This window comes from Perissodus microlepis, chromosome 16 (genome assembly GCF_051167445.1).
Source record: "Perissodus microlepis isolate ML-2025 ecotype Zambia chromosome 16, ASM5116744v1, whole genome shotgun sequence".
NCBI lineage: Eukaryota > Metazoa > Chordata > Actinopteri > Cichliformes > Cichlidae > Perissodus > Perissodus microlepis.
In genome coordinates this window covers 34,342,694-34,361,719 of record NC_140476.1, presented here as the reverse complement: position 1 = coordinate 34,361,719, position 19,026 = coordinate 34,342,694, and the positions used below count along the sequence as shown (strand labels likewise).

General features: G+C 44.7%; 1 protein-coding gene across 3 annotated transcripts in view; it reads right to left on the bottom strand.

The window, feature by feature from the left end:
* Positions 1 to 19,026, bottom strand: part of raph1a (Ras association (RalGDS/AF-6) and pleckstrin homology domains 1a) — a 71,116-nt gene that overhangs the window by 37,582 nt on the left and 14,508 nt on the right. For 2 of the 3 annotated variants that reach the window (XM_084907801.1, XM_084907803.1), the window contains exon 2: positions 4,699 to 4,759. The exons of the other annotated variant lie outside the window; for it this stretch is intronic. The gene's annotated coding sequence lies outside the window, so the exon portion shown is untranslated. The remainder of the gene's footprint in view (positions 1 to 4,698; positions 4,760 to 19,026) is intronic. 3 annotated transcript variants of the gene reach the window in all.

Here is a 19,026-nt window from a genome sequence, read left to right as displayed (position 1 = left end):
AATACAAACTGCATTACTAAAATCTAGAGTCAGCTGATTCAAAGCAAACAGAGGTGATGCTTCCGTCTCTGCTATCGAGGAATTCCTCCTCAGATTTAAATCCAGGATCTTTGAGCAGATTTGTTCGAGTCATGTTTTGCGGGATGTCTCTTCCTTACTTCCTCTCTTAACTTTGCCTCTAACATTTCTGCCAAAGAGGATCGTGCTGACGATGAGCTCAGTGTGAATGATTTTACACTGTAAAGTGTTTCACACTGTGTGTGTGTGTGTGTGTGTCAGAGTCTAACGCTGATTCTGTAGTGAGGCTCTCCCACAATGCTGCCTTCATATGACAGACGTGTATACTGGGAGTCTCCCAGTTTGTCTAACATGGACATCAGCCATGTTTCAGCTGTGAGTTAGCATCATTTACTACAGTGAAGGTTAAATACGAGGCATCGGGCACAGCTGTGAGTCAGACTGATGCGAGCCAGGCTTCCTGTGATCCCCACACTCTTTACCCCAGAGTGTGGGGAAGGATGCTTTCTGTTTACTCTGGTTCTATGTGCATCGTTGTGATGGTGCCAGAGTCGTCTGCAGCTCTGCTAACAGCACAGGAAGCACACACAGAGTCCACAACACTCTGCAGCCCGGTGAGGCGACATGAATGATGATTATTAGCCTCGCTCTCCTTTCAAAAGCTCCCTCACAGCTCGGAGGTCATTTTAAAACTCTCTACCATGACAACATGTAAACAAATATCTAATCAACAAACATGGCAGCAGCTCAGGCATCGTTGTTGCTGTCAGATGGTCTGAGATTTCCCCACTCAAGAAGAGCCTCTCTGAATGCGCAGCACGTCGACACCACACTCTGGCCAAACAAAATAGCTAAAAATTCACACACTCACCAAAACTGGACAACAGAAGATTGAAAATGTTTCCTGGTGTGATGCGTCTGAATTTCTGCCGTGACATTTGTCCAGTAAGCATGGATGGTGTGGGGGATGTCGTCGATGGCCACGTCCACCCACAGACGTCGTTCTTCCATCGATCCAGCTAATATTATTAGATAAGACGTTTTCGTTGCTATGCAGACGACACCAGCTGCTATCTGGATGAGGCCGAGGGGTTTCTGACACAACCCCAGAAGGGAATCTGTGTCTCCAGCTGCAATCGAACAAGCAACCTTAGCCTTGCCAAGCGAATACGTTCACCTCTACACCAGCGGCACCCCAGTTTCCTACTTTAACTTCTGCTCACCTCTTGGTCTCTCATCTCAACCGGACTCTGACCTGAATAAATACAAACTGAGTTACAAATGTTGGAAACAATAAAAAAGCTGGTGTGAGCAGCTTTGATCAGGGTGTATTTGTAGGTTAAACCAAATGACTAGTATGTAGGATTTTTTTAAACAATGAAATTACTTTTTTATTTCAGTTTCAGCAGGAAAGGCCATCCGTCCATCAGGCGGACGTTCTGCCACCGATGTCATTCGCCTCATTCAGCCATCTTTAACTTTGTTACATCATCACCAGCTCAAACAGGATGCAGGAAATTACCCCGAAAGACCAAAAAGGCCATCCTGTACTTCCTGTGCTTTGTAAAAAGGTCACTAATAATATAACACACATTGTTTGATTCTCTTAGCAACGTACAAAAGCCAACAACAGATTACATCAGCAGATTTCACGTAAATACAGTTTCCAGAGTGTAATTTCTGCACAGCAAACGTTTAGCTCATATCACACAGGAAGAAGGATGGTGGGAGGCAGAGGAAGCAGAGGACGAGCGGGGGGGCCGCCTGCTGATCCAGCACAATGATATCACTTCCCCCGAGACCCACAGCAGGCATTACATCATTTCCTTTCTGTTTCCCTGCTTCGTATCGACACCTGCTTCTGTTTCTGAAGGAAGGGAGATGAGATGAATCCGGAGAAAGAGTGGGAGGTGGCGAGAGAGCGAGTGCTGTGCTGCTGCAGCCTTTCTGCTGGCTTACATGTTACGCAGTGGCCACTGTGTCTGCAGGTTCGTGCTGCAGGACAAACCCTGTGTCACAGAAACAGAGACAAGCAAACGGACACGTGTGCGCATGTATGTGGTGGAAATGATGGTGAGCGTCTATCCGAACCTCAAGACCCAGCAGATCCCCAACAGGGCTCAGCTGCAGCCATGTAACATGATACTGCACACACACACACACACACACACACACACACACACACACACACACGTGCATGCACACAAAGAACAAATGAGATCTATTTTTGCTCCCATAGAAACAAACAGGAGGCAGCAGGAAGTTGATTCTGCTGTAGGACTGAGTAAGTGGACACTCACTGCCCTGAGTAATTCCCCTGCACACAAGCAGGCTGAAAGCTGAGGTGAGAATACAGGCACAGTGACGCTACAACAACATGACCAACAAAGACACCCGACCCTGCAAAGACACAAAGCTGTGTTCTTGTAGTTTATTGTTTTTGGCTTAAAGAACTGACAACAGGACGAAAACATGAAAAAACTTTTACTCTTGCATGCTTTCACTGACCGTATGTGGAGTTTGTACGTCAGACACCACACGGTGAGACAACCTTTATAGTCACACTTGTTATATTCAGGATGCTGTAGGGTCTTCACCTGTGCTCTGATGAACCTGTATCCAGCTGAATATTATACAGTTAAATGTCGTGTTGGGTGCTGTTCCCACATCTCTGCTACCTTTGAGTTTTCTAAATATTTGTGGTTTGAAAAACAAAAAAGAGGAGAATTTAAAAACCCACCTTTAGTTACAGCATTCACAAGATTTCCTAACAGCTTGACTTCTGACCTTGACTTTGAAAGATTTGTATTCGTTATGGAGTGACTTTAAAAATCCTGCGTGCATATGAACGGTGCCTTGTAGAAGACGACATGCAGAGCTTTTCTAACGTTTGATCGTGTGATCAGTCACAGCTGCCTGATGTTTGTAAACAGTCATCACACGGGCACCAGTGTGGTCTCATCTGTTCTCACAGAGCGCACAGATGCATATACTCCCAGTGCTTTGGCATTCATACTTTACATACCCGAGTTCACATCTATGTTAAAAAGAATTGAAATAAACTCTGGGTCGTTTCACTATTGATCTAACTTCACTATAAGGAGGGACACAAACCACTCCCTCACAACCACACACTGTGTGTGGGTCATATGACACTTTGATATGTCACCAGTGTGCTACACATGTGTGTGCAGCAGTGGGTTCATTTGGACTTGTGTGAAACTAAAGATATCAGAGCAGCAGCCTCATAATGAGCACGCTGTGTGATCTCAGGGCTCCTAAACCGCACACACACACACACACGCACGCACGCACGCACGCACACGTGGCTCATGCTCTAGGAGTTCACAGATTTATACCACCAGCTAGGGCTGTTCGATATAACGATAAATATCTGATGACGATATAAAAACATCTGTCGTTTCATTTGACGCTATCGTTTGTTTCGTGGTGTCGCAAAATAAACTGTTTACAGCAACATCATGGTTCTGATGTCACTGTAGTTATTATTAATTTCTTAAAGTTCTCTCTTTCTCTTATATTTAATATAACCACACTACGGACGGACAAGCGCCTGTTTTTATGCAACAACGACAGTAAAACCATCGCATGTCCGCTTTCAGAATAAAGCTCAAGATCCTGTTGAGACTTTTCAAAATAAACTGAATCACGTGAAAGAGCAGAGTGTTTACGGATGAGAATTAAAAAAGAGCCGCCAGGTGCTAAAAAATAAACCTTAGACTCCAACGTTAGAACAGGCTTTTCCCCGCAGCACGCCGTGGAATAAACACTCACAAAGAAAACGGCGGCCGTTACAACTTATGTCTAAAAATGTATCGTTTCATGCATCGTTAAAACACTCGACTCCAGCTACACGACGCCCAGCTGGAAACACTTCACCTGCCCGAGATTCACAGAATTTACAGAAATGTTACATTGCTGTGATTTATATCGTGATCGACGATAGAGGTTTTATATCGGGATATGAGGTTTTGGTCATATCGCACAGCCCTACCACCAGCACTCAGAACTGGCTGTGGGTAAAGGCTGGAGCCACTCACTACAGAGCTGTTCAGTTGTCCACAGAGCTCACAGTGGACCAACAAGAACACAAGAAGCCCAGTAAATGGTAAATGATGGGCTGATTCTTATAGAGCGCTGTTCTACTCTCCTGGAGTACTCGAAGCAGGTGTGGGACTGCTGTTCCCTTTTTTAGTTTGGAAACCACGACAGAACTTTGCACCATCAGTTGGGCTCCGCCCACTTACCCTTACACAAATTTTAAGATCAACTATGAGACTGCAGTTCAAAAACTTTTGGACATGTATGTGACAGAAATAGAGAGGACTTTGGCTGCTCCCTCACTCACGAGGGGCTGCACAGCAAGAGTTTATCCTTCCTGATGAAACTGGGCCTGAACTGGAGCTGGTGTAAATGTGTGGAGCAGCACTCTACAGAGGCAGCAGGCAGAGGTGAGTCTGTCTCTGCTGATGGCTGCAGAGGACGGTTGGACCATGTGCCTGCAGCCTGTTACGGCAGCTCCTCTGTTTTTATTTGTTCTAGAAATCATTTTCTAAATCACTTTTCTTAACAGCTGTGTGAAGTGAACCCATTCAAACAAGTCAGCACACGCACGTGTCCGTGCGATTCAAAGGGCTCACGTGCTTTAAGGCCAGTTACCTTTGGTCTGCTAACAGCTCAGTCCAGCTGGAGCGCAGCACGCAGTGATGATCCAATCAGCCTGCAGACACAGACAGAAAAGGCATCAAGTACAAGAGCAGACTTCCCTCAGATGGACAGAGACTCACATGCAGTGTTGTTGAAAGCACGCTGGTCCTGTCACAGCTGGCTGTTGGTGTGTGGGACCTGCTTACAGCCTGAATGTGGTCTGTAGTCCTACAGAGAAGACCTTTGGCTTAGAGAGCCCGACCAGCTCCGCTACATGTGATAACACACACACACACAGTGGCTGTCTACACACCAGATATGTTGTCAGCAGGTGGCGCTAGTGTGTGCATCTACCGTGCTGAGTGTAGCCTGTGTGTGACCTAAAAATAACTGACAGGCCCCAACATTTAAAGACCCTGCTGCCGGCTCCGTCCACGCTCTGGCCTCCATCTTCACCCTGTGAGCCTCTGTGCGTACCTGCTGAATCAGCCACAGCATCACTGCGGCTCCTCAGACCCAATCATGCTGTGATCAGGCCTTTAATTGGGGACTCACACACAAACACTGCTCACCTGTCACATGGATATGTGTGCGTGTGTTTGTGTGTGTGTGTCTCCACAAACTGAGTGGACAAATGTATAAAAACGTCAACACTTCACCGAACAAACCAACGCTGCGATCGTACTTGTATAAGACCATTAGCAGCTCTCATGTGATCAGTAGCTGAAAGCTGAAGCAACAAGGAGGCTGTTGTTGGAGCGACCAAAGAGCAACACAGTGCTCACGGGCACATCAGCGGCATTCAACCCAGCAACTGTTCACTGGGAAGCTTACATGTGGAGCGTGTCTTATTTTAGTGCTGTTGGCACAGTTACTAACAAAACAGCTCATAAACATGAATAAACAGGAAGTTTAAAATCAGCCGCCTGTAGCTTAGTGTTTGTCACATGTGGAACGTTCCAGCTTGTTCATTAACCTCATTAATCTCAGGCTCATACAATCATGGCAGCTGTTACATTTGGTTACGACAAATAAGCAAAAAATCCATAAAACTGAGCAGATGCTGAGCTAAACCTGCTGCTCACCCCAGATGGGTTGCTGGTGACTAGGTAAATGCTAAGAGGTTAATCCCCTCCCACTGCCGTAGGCTAAATTAACTCTGATGTCCACGTCCTCATCGATGATGACATGTAATGCTAACTGTACGCTATGAATGAGGAGGAGCCCTTTACTAACGCTCAACAATGTTTCCCCATCAGCAGAGGTGTACGTCCTCCACCAGTCACATCGACCTAGAGACCAGTTAGCCAGCAAATAGTTACCACTGGTCACTAGTAAACATGTGTGTTGCCTGACCGGTTATTGACTGTGGCAAGCTGCTCGCAGTTTCTAGGTGAAGCTGACTGAAAAGAGGTCTGCTAACCAAAGTACACCAAACACCTGCTCACAGCTGCTCCGGTCACCAGCAGATTCTGGTCGTCTACTTTACTTATCGAGCGCTCGCAGACGAGTCGGCAACTTCCATCTCATCTACAGGTCAGTAACCTCCTAGCAACGAAACAATCGCAAGGCTGTTTTTGGAGCACAACAGTCACAGCGAGCCGATCGGAAGTCGAGACAACTTTTATCCTAGATTTAAACACTGATGAGAAGGAGGAAAATGCACCCGTTCAAATGTTTTGATGAAAAGCACGTCTATAATATCCTACAGCAAGCACCGAGTGTGGGCAGTGCTCTCTGCCACCATCCTCAAAACACCAGCTGAGGTCATATCGTTTGGAAAAAGGTGCCCAAACTGCAGCGTGTTGTCGAGCTGTTCTGAACACAAAGACATTTTTAGTCTGTGTGCTGAGAAGAATGGGAGCATGTGACAGACTGACAGAGGGGAGTAACTCGGTCAGTCTCACAACATGGGGATATAACAAAGGCTGAGGCCAAGTCATCCCCCTGTACTGTTACTCTGCCAGCATAGGAGTCGCTCAACAGTGAGTGAACCAGTATTCAGTCATGCAGCCATCTAACAGGAAGTGTTACCGAGTTTTTTAAAGCTATATGACATTGTAGATAACCCACTGTGTAAACCCATGGGAGTGATGTACAGTACACTGCTGTGGGACTGTTTAAAGGGTTCAACAAATGAAACAGTTCAGTCTGGATGACCTTTGGCTTTCGTGTCCTCTTCCTTAAAGTGGCTAACCTCAGCTGCACACCCATGTTTGTGCCGTATCACTTGGCATTCATATCTTTCAGGAATTAAAAATTGATGTGTCATTTAAAACAGTTCCCCATCCTGCTGTGTTGCAATTGGAAAGCATTAGAAAGTATTAGCCAATAACAGTGTTTCAAAACAGCTCGTGGTTGAACAAGTCTGGAACATGGACGTCTCTAAAGACGCCTTCTTTGTGATGCTCTGCCAGGCCGTTGCTCCAGCTGATGTCAATAGTTTGTGGGTTTTTCCACTCAGCTCAGCAGGGTTGGAATCATCCTGTTTACTCATTTATTTATTCTTTGGCTTGAATAGTTTTTCATACATGTCACATTTCCATTGCATCGTCAAACACCAGTCCATTCCCACCAACAGCCGTACATCGTTGGTGTTTTTCCAAATCCATCCACAGAATCTCTTCCACAGGTGTAAAGTATATGTTGGCGTTCCTGCCCTCACTGTGATTCGTCCGTTACGTCCCGTTTCTCAGCCTCATGACGACCTCCCTGACGTACGTGGACCTCACACTGAGACTTCCCATAAAGACGTGAAAATCAGTCGTATAAATGTCTTGTTCTACTCCCACCAGCACGAGCAGAACATGTACCTGACGTTTTTCTGTTGGGGACTTCAAAACACTGACAGGTGCAGAGGCAAAGGTTAAACAACACTGTGTTACCTCCCCCACCGATGGCCGTGAAGGGATCGCTAATATGCCTCTCCTGATTGGTTATTCCCGTCTGCCAAACGGGCCCCATTAAAAAGTCTTATGAAACATGGGCAGAGGCTTTAAGCTCTCTGGAAACAATGGCGCTACCATTCTGCTACTTCAGTCATAATAAGCCTTTATTATAAACCTTATTACTTTAAGAGGACTTAATAGTTTGATGTTATGAATACAGAGCAGAGGGGAACTGAAACACTCCTAATGCAGGACTTCTTCCTCCAGGCTTCCTCAAACATCCTCAGGACTGAGGCTCCGCCCACTGGATTCTGATGATGCAGCATGTTTGTACGCGACCCATTAGTGAGTCACATTCAAAATAACAACGCTGTTATTAGAGTTGCTGCTGCAGGTTCAGGAGTGTTGTGGTAGCTGGGGTGACCGTCTCATGGTTAGGATACATCAGTAAAGCTGATCTGACTGAGTTTGGAAGGATGTCAAACACACACTGAGCTACAAATACAAGCATAACACACAGAATCACAGCAGACAGATCTGAAATCCCAGCGGTCGGCTCAGACCCAGCAGCTGCCAGGCTGCTAATGCTCTCAGAGACTGTGACATTTGTTTGAATACTAAACTGATTACATTAATCTTGGAGCGTACTTTGACACTGTGGTGAATGTAGAAATCTCTCTGCTGTTCACGTTTAAATGTGTGTGTGAAGAAAAACGTTTAAACTCATTTATAAGGAAAACTGCCACTGTTAGTGCGACAGCCACCAGCTGAAGTATTTCTTTGTACGTGTGTAACCAGCTCGCTGACGTCCTGCGTCTGCCTCCTCTCACTGTTAGTGCTTTTTGATATTGATGTTTGACAATCACTTCATAATTCAAAAACATCATCAAGCCTCCTGTTCGTCCAAGCAGTCGGAGCAGTTCTGAGACATTGTGACAAAGGGACAGACGCACAACACAAAAATCTGAAAGCAGAGGAAAAAGCGAGCTGGCTGTTCTACCAGAGCTAAACAAATGTTCCCTCCACAGCTAATCATTTCATGCAGTGAAATGCATGACTTATAAATTCCTCACAAAAAGAACGGGATAAAAGTATTCCAAGAAAATAAGAGCAAAGCTAATAAACACATTGTGCAGGTCGACGGCTCATTTCCACAGATCATCGTGTGCCGTTCCTCAGAAAGTCCCTGACACACAGACTCTAACGCTATTGGAAAGAGTGCAAGTTTTAACTGGTCCAGCTGTGGAGGTTAGACTTCATTAGGCTTAGGCCTTTATGAATCACAGGGACCTGCAAGGACCTAAGATGTGTCATTAGACAGCGGCTCTATGTCAAAGCTGGCATGCCCTCCACAAAGACACCGTACCACACACTTCAAAGAAGTCAAACACAATGACAGCTGACGTGTGGCACGTGCAGCTGTTGGTGTCCAACCGAGAATAATCCCTGCTTTGGGTTTAGGGACTCGGGGGTGTCAGCGAGCATCCTCGTAGCTATAAAAACACCAGTGTGCGTGTGACGTGTTTGACAGTGAGAAGCTGGGCTGGTAGAAACCCCCAACGCACCTATTTAGACCGTGGCACCGTCAGCACTGTTCAGTCCACAGCAGCTGTAGGAGACGACTGAACCCGGCCAGGCACACAGAATAAAATGCTTTAAGAATATACACAGGATTATTATTAGACGTTACTACATGCATCCTTTTATACCGACTACTGAGCTGGCACGCAGACGAGCGCGCAGGCGAGTGCGCAGGCGAGCGCGCAGGCGAGCGCGCAGACGAGCGCGCAGACGAGCACACACGCCCCAGGGTTAAATCGGCTGCATTTTTTTCCTTAAATTGTTATTCAGATGGGTACGCGCTGCCGGAGGGCACATCCAATCAGACAGAAGGAAACTGGAAACGTTCAAAGTTTTTTTAAACATCACATAAACATGGATGAAAAATCATTTTACCCCTGGATTAAAATGACACACATGGATTTACTTTTCTGATTTTCTAACTGCTGTTGCAAAATATCAAGATTCCTGGAAGTAAGCCGACACCTGCACTGCAGGAAACGCTGTTCATGTGTCAGGGTATTACTTCCTCTACATCCAATATGGCTGCTGACACAGCAAACAGTATTTCCTCAGTGCCACAGTGTCATTTCTCCACTGGTGACCATCGGCACAAGCGCAGCATCTGTTGCTATTTTAGCTAGCTGTCATATCAAGTCTGAAATATTCCAGCACTTTCTTAACTAGAATCTGTGTCGGCACAGTTTGAATGAGGACAGAAAAGTTTGTCCCAAGTCACAGTTTTCACTCACGCATGCAGTAACCCCCCCTGCATGGAGGACAGAGCCTCTTTAACAATGCCACCTCAGTGTACATCCAGGCACTGCAATCTGAAGGCCGGCTGCTGATTGTGACAGCCTGCTGATGCCGAGCTGAACGGTTTTAGATTTACCAACATAGCACTGTTCAAAAACCCTACAGTGATGCTGCAGTGGTCACACTGCAGAACTGTCAGGGAGATTCACAGCACTCGCCTATGCTGCAAACACAGAGTCAACACCTCAGGCACTTAATGCAACGTCACTGAGCTGCTGGGTTAAACTGCTGCTCGGAGGAAGAAGAGCAAAGAAGGAGGTGAGCAAACCTGCCTGGGCAGACTGCTCCACAACAGGAAGAAAGGATTTGGCCTGCTCATGTTCGACCTTTGAAAATCAGAATTAGATTGATTTTATTTTTTTGCAGTCAGAGATCGATTGAAAGCAGCTGCAGCGACTAACTAGTTGCCAAAAACCCATCAATGTATTTTCACTTAAACAAGCAGCTGTTTTTTATGTGCATTAAAGTTATATAAAGATTTAACAGTGCAAATTCCTTGCTGACAGTTTAACCAAAAGGCGTTTCCAGTGGAAACTGGCCGACACATCCTCAGCATAACCATGTATAACATCCACAAACACTTAAAAAGAGGTTAAACACACACAACACGGTAATATTATGTTGAAGCACAGTACGTATCACTCCGCGAGGCTCCGCCTACGATAGCCGTAATGCTCCGACAATCCATCAAGCGGTGCGGCTTCGTAGCTCAGCAAAGTCGTACTGAAACATTTGACAGATTTTCGAGCGCCGTGCACATAAAATCGTTTCGAGGTCAGTAAACACAACCAGAGTTCATACATAAGGCTCACGGGATTATAAGGGGCTCTGTCGACTTTCAGAAAAATCAAAGGATTGATTTTAAGTGTGCCGTATTTTCCAAACAACACGGTAATAACGACGCCCGCTAGCATGCGCTACCAAAAATAGTGCTTTGTTGTGTCTCTGACGAAAGCTAAACCAGTTCCACCACTGAAGCTGCAGCATTTTTACAAACCAGTTCAGGTTCATCTGTTTCATTCAACGATCCACTTTCGCTCTTCTCGTTCTGCGTCGCCGCCATGTGCGCATGTAAACAAAGGCACTGCGCATGCGCGTTTTACCCGTATTCTATCGTGATATTTCACTTTCTTATCGTTGCCCAACATTACACCGGTGTTACCGTGAACGGTATGATATGGCCCAGCCCTAGATGTAGCCTGAGCAGGCGACACCCACAACCTCGGGGCGGCAACTTTCACAGCGACTGCCCAGTGGTGCCATCTGCCACATAATCTCAGACTAACTCCAATCACAGTAAGTTCACTGCACACGGTCCAACTGTTTGCTGCAGTTTGACTGTAGAAGTTATCAGCAGGTCCACTCACAGAAAGTGTCCAGAATTATTAAGAACAATGAAAAATACAAAGCTAATAATGTCAGTCAGCCAGGACAGCGGCCCCTCATTTATCGCTGGAGTTACCGTCTAAAAATAATCCGCGATAGATGAAATCCGCATCTTTTTCAATTATTATACAGATGTTTGAAGGCTGTAAAACCCCTCACTACACACTTTATGCACTTTTCTCAGACAGGCATGAACATTTTCACACGTTTCTCTCTTGTTTAAACTCACAAAGTTCAAACCTTTGTAGAAAAATAAGCCCAGTATTATAGAATGAAACCAAAGGCACCCGCAGGTGACGACGTTTTGTCGACATTGTTGTTTGTTGGGGAGAAAACTTACAAACTTGCAGTGCAGCACTTCAGAGTCACGCTGCTGGTGATCAAAGATTGATGTATATTTGACACGCTGAACACATCCTGTACTGTACAGGAGACACAGCATGGAGGAGAGTGATCGACGATGGTCTACAGCCAATCAGGACGCAAAACACAATGTGCTGTTTAAAAAAAAAAAAAAAAAGCATGCAAAACTGCACACAAAACAATCCAAGAAACATCAAGGTGAAGGTGAAGCACCACTATACCTCACTGGTGCAACCCTTTTCTTATGCAGCTCCTTGAAAAAACATTATTTTTAGACTTAACAGGAAAACCACACAGAAGCTTGTGAAGTGACACAATGACAGAGTGTCAGCATTACAGAACTGTGTGAAGGCAACAAACCTGAAGAAAATAAAGAAAACAAAGGCCTGTCTGCTCCGGACGATCCACAGGGTTCGCTACCCCAGCCCGCTTATAGACTTTCAGTTCTATGTGGTGTAGTTCTTACATTCAAGGCGATATGAGGCTGCGTTCACTCTGCAGGTCTTGATGCTCAATTCAGATTTTTTGATCAAATCCGATTTTTTCTCTGCTCGTTCACACTACAAATAAAATGCGACAGCAAACGCGCTCTAGCGTGAACGCTCAAAGCGGCCGCATGCGCAAAAGAAGACGTCACACACAACGCGCTCTGTTTAGACCCAGACCAACAGTATGTGTGACTGATGGCCTTAATATTAAGACTTCGGACTTTACGTTTCCCAATTTTGCTTTAAGTTATAAAGTTATTGTGTTATTTACATTTGGCCTAATAATGATGCTTATTGCTGTTTTAGAGCAGCGCTGCTTCTAGCTGCAGACTTCTGTCAGAATCTGCAGATTATACAGAACAAATAAAATGTTCACGTTTCTCCAGCGTTGTCTTCCCCACAGTTTCACTGACATCTACACTGGATGGTCAGGAAGCGTTCACGATGTCTTCTCAAACAGCAGTCGCTTTCTAAAACATCAGATATGTATCGGATTCAGCACCACATAAAAAGGTGACCCAGATCGAATTAAAATAATCTGATTTGTGCCGTTCACACTGTCATACAATGATCGGATATGTTTCGCACAGGGTCAAAGAAGTTGGATTTGATGCGCTTTCGCCTGCAGTGTGAACAATATTTTCACACTAGAGCGCGTTTGCTGTCACATTTTATTTGTAGTGTGAACGAGCAGACAAAAAAGTCGGATTTGATCAAAAAGTCGGAGTTGAGCATCAAGACCTGCAGAGTGACGTAGCCGAACATCCATCAGTTAGATAAACAGTGTCTGAACCATGAATATGAAACTTTAACAAACGTGTCAGCTGCTTTTTTGGAAAACAGAAATGTTACTTCACAGAATGAAGACGGCCTTCACACCCACACACACACAGACACACACACGCATGGACACACACGCACACACAAACTCGTGTTAGCTCTTAAAACCTTCATTAGCAACATCACAGAATAATGCTGGACTGAAGTACAGTGTAAAGTATCACACGGTCAGAGTGACGGTTCCACAGGTGAGGCCACCCTGAGTGTCCACAGCTGTGCTGACAGCCAGGACTCCAAAAACAGATCATTTTAGCTCCTATTACGTTACAGTGTTTAAAAACGTTGCTTCTACATGTACACTGTGACACCCAAGCTAAACGTACAATAAAACTTTCCACTTCGGTCCTCAGCTGAAATGATTCCTGCCAGAAACAACAACTAGGAACCAATGACAACCTCCTCAACATGTGAGGAAAACAGGCAAAGGCTGAAGACGCCATGACCACAGCAGAGTGGGCTTTCCCCGATTACTTTCTGTCTCTTTTTGAGACTGTACAAAGAACACACACACACACACACACACACACACACACACAGACACACACACGCACACACACACACAGACACGCACACACAGACACGCACACACACAGACACACACGCACACACACAGACACGCACACACAAGTACAAGACGGGGAAAGGCAAGCAATACTGACCAAGTGAAAAACGTGCTCAGGCACATGTTCCCAAACACAGAAATGAGGCTTCTACAGATTCCTGCAGCTTATCGTATAATTAACAAAGCAGACACCGAATCTGACTCAGCTGAATCTACCAGAGCAGGTCCAGTTCCAACAAGTTCACCGACAGGCCCCAGGCCCCAGGCCCCGCTTCACCGCACTATCCCAGTGACCCAGGACCATGCAAAAGTCTTGAGCCCCCATTTCTTTCTGTTTTGTTAGGAAAATGTGAGACTCATTGAAATGTAGAAATGTGATATTATAGAAGATAATCAGGCAAACCCAGAGATCATGAGCACTTAAAGTGCTTTAGATTAAAGCAGTGTATAGACTTTTCAGACATATTCATTAGAGGTGGGAATCACCATACATCCCACGATACGATATTATTGCAATTTTTTAAAATATTTTGCGATATTCAGATTCTGTACATAAAGGTAAACTTTATCAATATTCATTTGATCTAATATCAAAGTCTCACACTCAGTCTTTCTCTCATTTCAGTTTTATTGTTGACAAACTGAACGGTTTGTATTACAGTCTAGTCCAACTTAGCTGAATGCAACCATCTGGTACAATTACAGCTATTCTGAACTATGCAATTTATGAAAACTATGCAGCCCCTTCAGCAACTGGAGAATTTGAAAGTAAATTAAAACAAAATATAATTTTACATTAAATAAAAAAGTTTTAAACTTAATTGAAATAAAACATGTTTATTGCTGCCATAAAAACAGTTAAACACATTTGGACAGTGAAGGATTCTTGCTCAGAAAAAGGATCAACATGCTCTGAAGTCAGAGCACAAAAACCTTTTTTGTAACAAAATATCGATTTCTGCTGTCCCTGTATCGATACATTATTAGCAAACAAAATATCACGATACTACACGGTATCGATTTTTTCCCCCACCCCTAATATTCATACAGGATTAGGATGATCCTGCCCACTTCACCCACACCCACGGTAACCAGTCTAACCTGACTGATTTACAGATGTCTTTAAAGTACGGGAGGAAGCCAGAGCAGAGGTTTCCTTCATTTCTTGTAACAGGTCATCTGGACGCTTTAAACAGACCAGTGAGGGATAATAGCTGCACTGTCACTGGAGCATGATGACACCTACAGAAATGCATTAGGCCAGATGGCGGTCTTGCCTGTTTCCTCCAAACTTGTTGTTCACTAAATATGTGAAAACACTGATAACTGGGATTTTTTAACAAGTATAGAAATTATTTTTCCTATGATGCTTTTTTTCTTATTTTCGCTGTAAAAGCTCCGACTTGTTTGCTGTTTAGTCCGACTCCAGCCGAGATGAGTAAAAGAGAGAAAGTTAATGCTCGCCTGCAGCTTTGTTTGTCTCTGCATTGCTCGGGGTCACCTGGACCCCCCACCGAGGGCTGTTGACTTCCCGTCACTCGCCGTAAGCGATGAGCCCCACACCCCTGTCTGCCAGCGCAGACCTGAGCTGAGAGCAATTATTAGAAATGACTATTAATAAGTGAAGTGAACTGTTTTAAACCCTGTGAGGTGACAACCCTGACCCTGATGTTAATGCGACGATAGCCGAGCTCGAATCCCAGCCTGGTGGAGATCAGCTGATGGGTCTGATCCTGACCGCGGTCCTCGCCACAACAGCAACCCAAAGACCACACAGTCACCCCTGCTCCTTTCCCCTTCTTCCTGCCCCTAAGCCCACAGTGGTAACCACCAAAATACCCGAGTCTGTGCAGCATTATATTACACTGTATTATAAAAAGGAAATTAGAATACTGGTGATACTTTCCACCCAACCTCTTAACCTGGAATACAGCCTACACTTAATAATGATCACACAGCCTGACACGCAGTGAAAACACGATCGCACAAACACTAGTGCTGCTTCCAACATCAACTTTAACCTAACCTGTTAACCCTAATCTACCAGAACCAAAGGCCTTTTGATACTGACCCAAGTACTTGTGATTATGGAGAAGACCAGCACGCACTGACTAAACCATCATAGAGACAAGCTAAATGTTACCACTGGAGCTGATGGAAATATCATGGCCCAGCACAGCACCAGTGCTCCATGCTGAGCCACTCTGCATCCGAAGAATAAAGATGTGCTTAACAGCAAAAGAGTGCATGAATCTGTTTTTAACATCGTTAAGAAGTTCCTGCCTGAAGACACCTACAGAGGAGCTGCTGGAGGAGGTGAACACACTCCTCTTTCATTCTTTCCATCCACACATTTTTCCAAACCAAGCAGAGGATTTGAGCTTCCAACTCCACAGTGAAAAGGCAGCCAGACTTAACTCTTGGATTTAGTTTCTCAATATTCACTGCACAGAAAAAGCCCATAATTATCACATCCAAGTTGGCTGATGCCACGAGCAGCATAGGTCTGAGCGGGTTATATCTGAGCGTCGCTCCACGTCCATCCTCTGTGTTTGGGATCCACACAGAGACAGGAGGACGGCTCACATACTTTCCATCTGTCCCGGAGAGCTGCTTGGATATAAAAAGGTAGCTGCGGTTTGGTTTGGACGTGGTGCGCGTATGAGACTGTGTGTTTTCACATGTGATAGAGTGAGCACAGAAAAACAGTGGCTGTTCCAGGAGGACTGCGAGCCATAACACACAAAAGCTTCACTGCTTCCTGTACGGAAAACAGGCAGCATGGACACAGTCTTCAAACACACACACGGCTCTGTATGTCAGCATTTACATCAAGACGACCAACCAGCAAACCCCAAACACAAACCTCTCTGTCCCTCTGCACTCTGTGCGAGCAGTTAACACACAGAATCAACACAAGCTGAAGCTGAGAATGACAGGGAGGCTGGTGGAAGAGCGGTAGCGAGCTTAAACACCGCTGGTCACCCATCTAAAAGCACTGACCGCACTGATCATTTTCAGTGAATAAGTGAAAACATGTTCACAGAGTTTCAAACTAACAGCATCAGTGCTGCTCTCTCTTTGAGCCGAGCTCTAACACTACAAACTATCTATGACGGCCCACAGCCCACTTTGATCTGGAGTGGACCAGTGAAACCCTCCTTTGTTATATTTAACTGTTTGTCTACATGTTCAAAAAAAAACCTGCTGTGACAAAGAAACAAATCTGTCAGCTCGACTCTTTGGAAGAAATAAACGTATAAAATTACAGAAGAACTTGTGGTAGCTCAGTGCCCACACTGCCCATGTTTGTGTTGTTTTTTGAACTGTAGTCATAAAAGCGTTTTTTCACAAAGGTACAGAGGTTTTATTAGAGACACAGCTAGGTGTTTCTTTGGTACTGAACAGCAGAAATGAGGCCTTCCTGTCAGAAAAGAAAACAGCCTGGTGCGTAATAAGCAAGTGAAGAAGGCAGAAAGCAGAGATTTTGGAAGCACACTGAGGGACAGAGCTGTGCAGGAAGTGCGGCCGTGATGGAAGCAACAGCCGAACTGAGAGGGAATTCTGTTTTTCAAACGTGAAGTTTTGCTCTCGTTTTCTTTTGGTTCAGCAAATTTCAGTTGGACAGTGACGAAATCTGGATTTTCAGAATCTGTGAGATTTCCACACTCGGTGGGCACGTCCTGCACGTGGGAGCCGCGCTTGGCGTCTCCATTTTTTGGCGGAATCTATTTAGCTGCTCTTTAATCGTTTGGCGTTTTAGCTTTTTGGTGGTCATTGAAATGGCTTCAGCGGCGATTCTGACGTTTCCATGGATACACGTCTGTATTTAAATAACAGATCGGCGGTACATCACGTTGAACTAGATGTTCTCACTCTCACCCGCCGCACCGGGGGCAGTGGGGTTCACAGAATCGAAATGCATCATGGTAGATGTAGTTCAGGGTCAACACTTTCAAGCAGCGTACAGGAAACTGATTTGAAGACAATCACGCACAAGCTCGCGCGCCTCACAAAACGAGGCGGCGGCCACATTTGGTTTGTGTTTCAAAGGAACACAAATTGTTTCCGATGTCTGATTATTATTATAATGTTTTGCAGGTTTTTTTTATTTAAGACATTAAATAATCACTTGTGTAAAATGTTGTTTACAATGTAACAATCATGCAAAATTAATTAATTACATGTAAAATACTTAATTGTACTTCCAAGTATTACTCATAGTCTGAGTTCACAGATTTTCAGTTCTGCCCAAATCAGAAATCAAATAAAACCCTGAGAAAAAGACTCCTCACATTCATAATAGATGTGTTTCACAAGTCATTTAAAGTGTAGCCGCCGTGTCTGTAAAACCAAACAAACCTACTTTTACCTGATGCTCAGGTCTTTCAGCCTCCACAGTGCAGACCAACGGCATGGCTCATATTTAGAATGCAGTTAAAGGAGATTGTTTAAGAGAGAAGACACAACAATTTCAATCAGAATGACTTTCACTTTAAGCACCTGACATTCCTGACAGAGGAGGAGCTGCTTGGTGATGATAGGGAGACGCTTATCTGACCGTTACTCACTGCATCATTCACAAGTTACAACCTGCGATCCAGTCATTCGAACGCATTAACCTCCAGAGTTTGTTGCTGTTCTCAGTAAATCCAAGTTTCCTTGTTCCCTGTACGGAGATCTGCAGATGTGGGGAAACAGGCGGCGATGTCCTGCACTTAACAGGAAAGCAGAAAAAGAAGCGTACAGGAAGCAGTGAACCTTTTCCAGTTTTCTCTGGAATCTTCTGTAATGGAATAGTCACTGTTTTGTAAATGGCAGCTTCTGTCCTGTTTGAACGTGAGCTTATTAAAACCTAAATTAGTGTAAAAAATCAGTTTAACATCCATGAAAACAGGATTTATTCAATTTAAGTTAGAAGTTAGCAGGAAGCTAGCTCGCTAGATTCCACCTAAACATGATATAGCGTGTTCTGAGTGACAGATTTCTGAAACAAACTAAAACTGATAAACAAATGTTGGAATTTTATATATTTTATAAATATATTCAATTTAATTTTCAATTCAGTTTTATTTATACAGCGCCAAATCACAACAACAGTCGCCTCAAGGTGCTTTATATTGTAGAGTAGATACAGAGAAAAGCCCAACAATCACATGACCCCCTATGAGCAAGCACTTTGGCGACAGTGGGAAGGAAAAACTCCCTTTTAACAGGAAGAAACCTCCGGCAGAACCAGGCTCAGGGAGGGGCGGGGCCATCTGCTGTGATTGGTTGGGGTGAGAGAAGGAAGACAGGATAAAGACATGCTGTGGAAGAGAGACAGAGGTTAATAACAGATATGATTCAGTGCAGAGAGGTGTAGAAACACCCAGTGCATCATGGGAATCCTTGGCAGCCTGCGTCTATTGCAGCATAACTAAGGGAGGATTCAGGG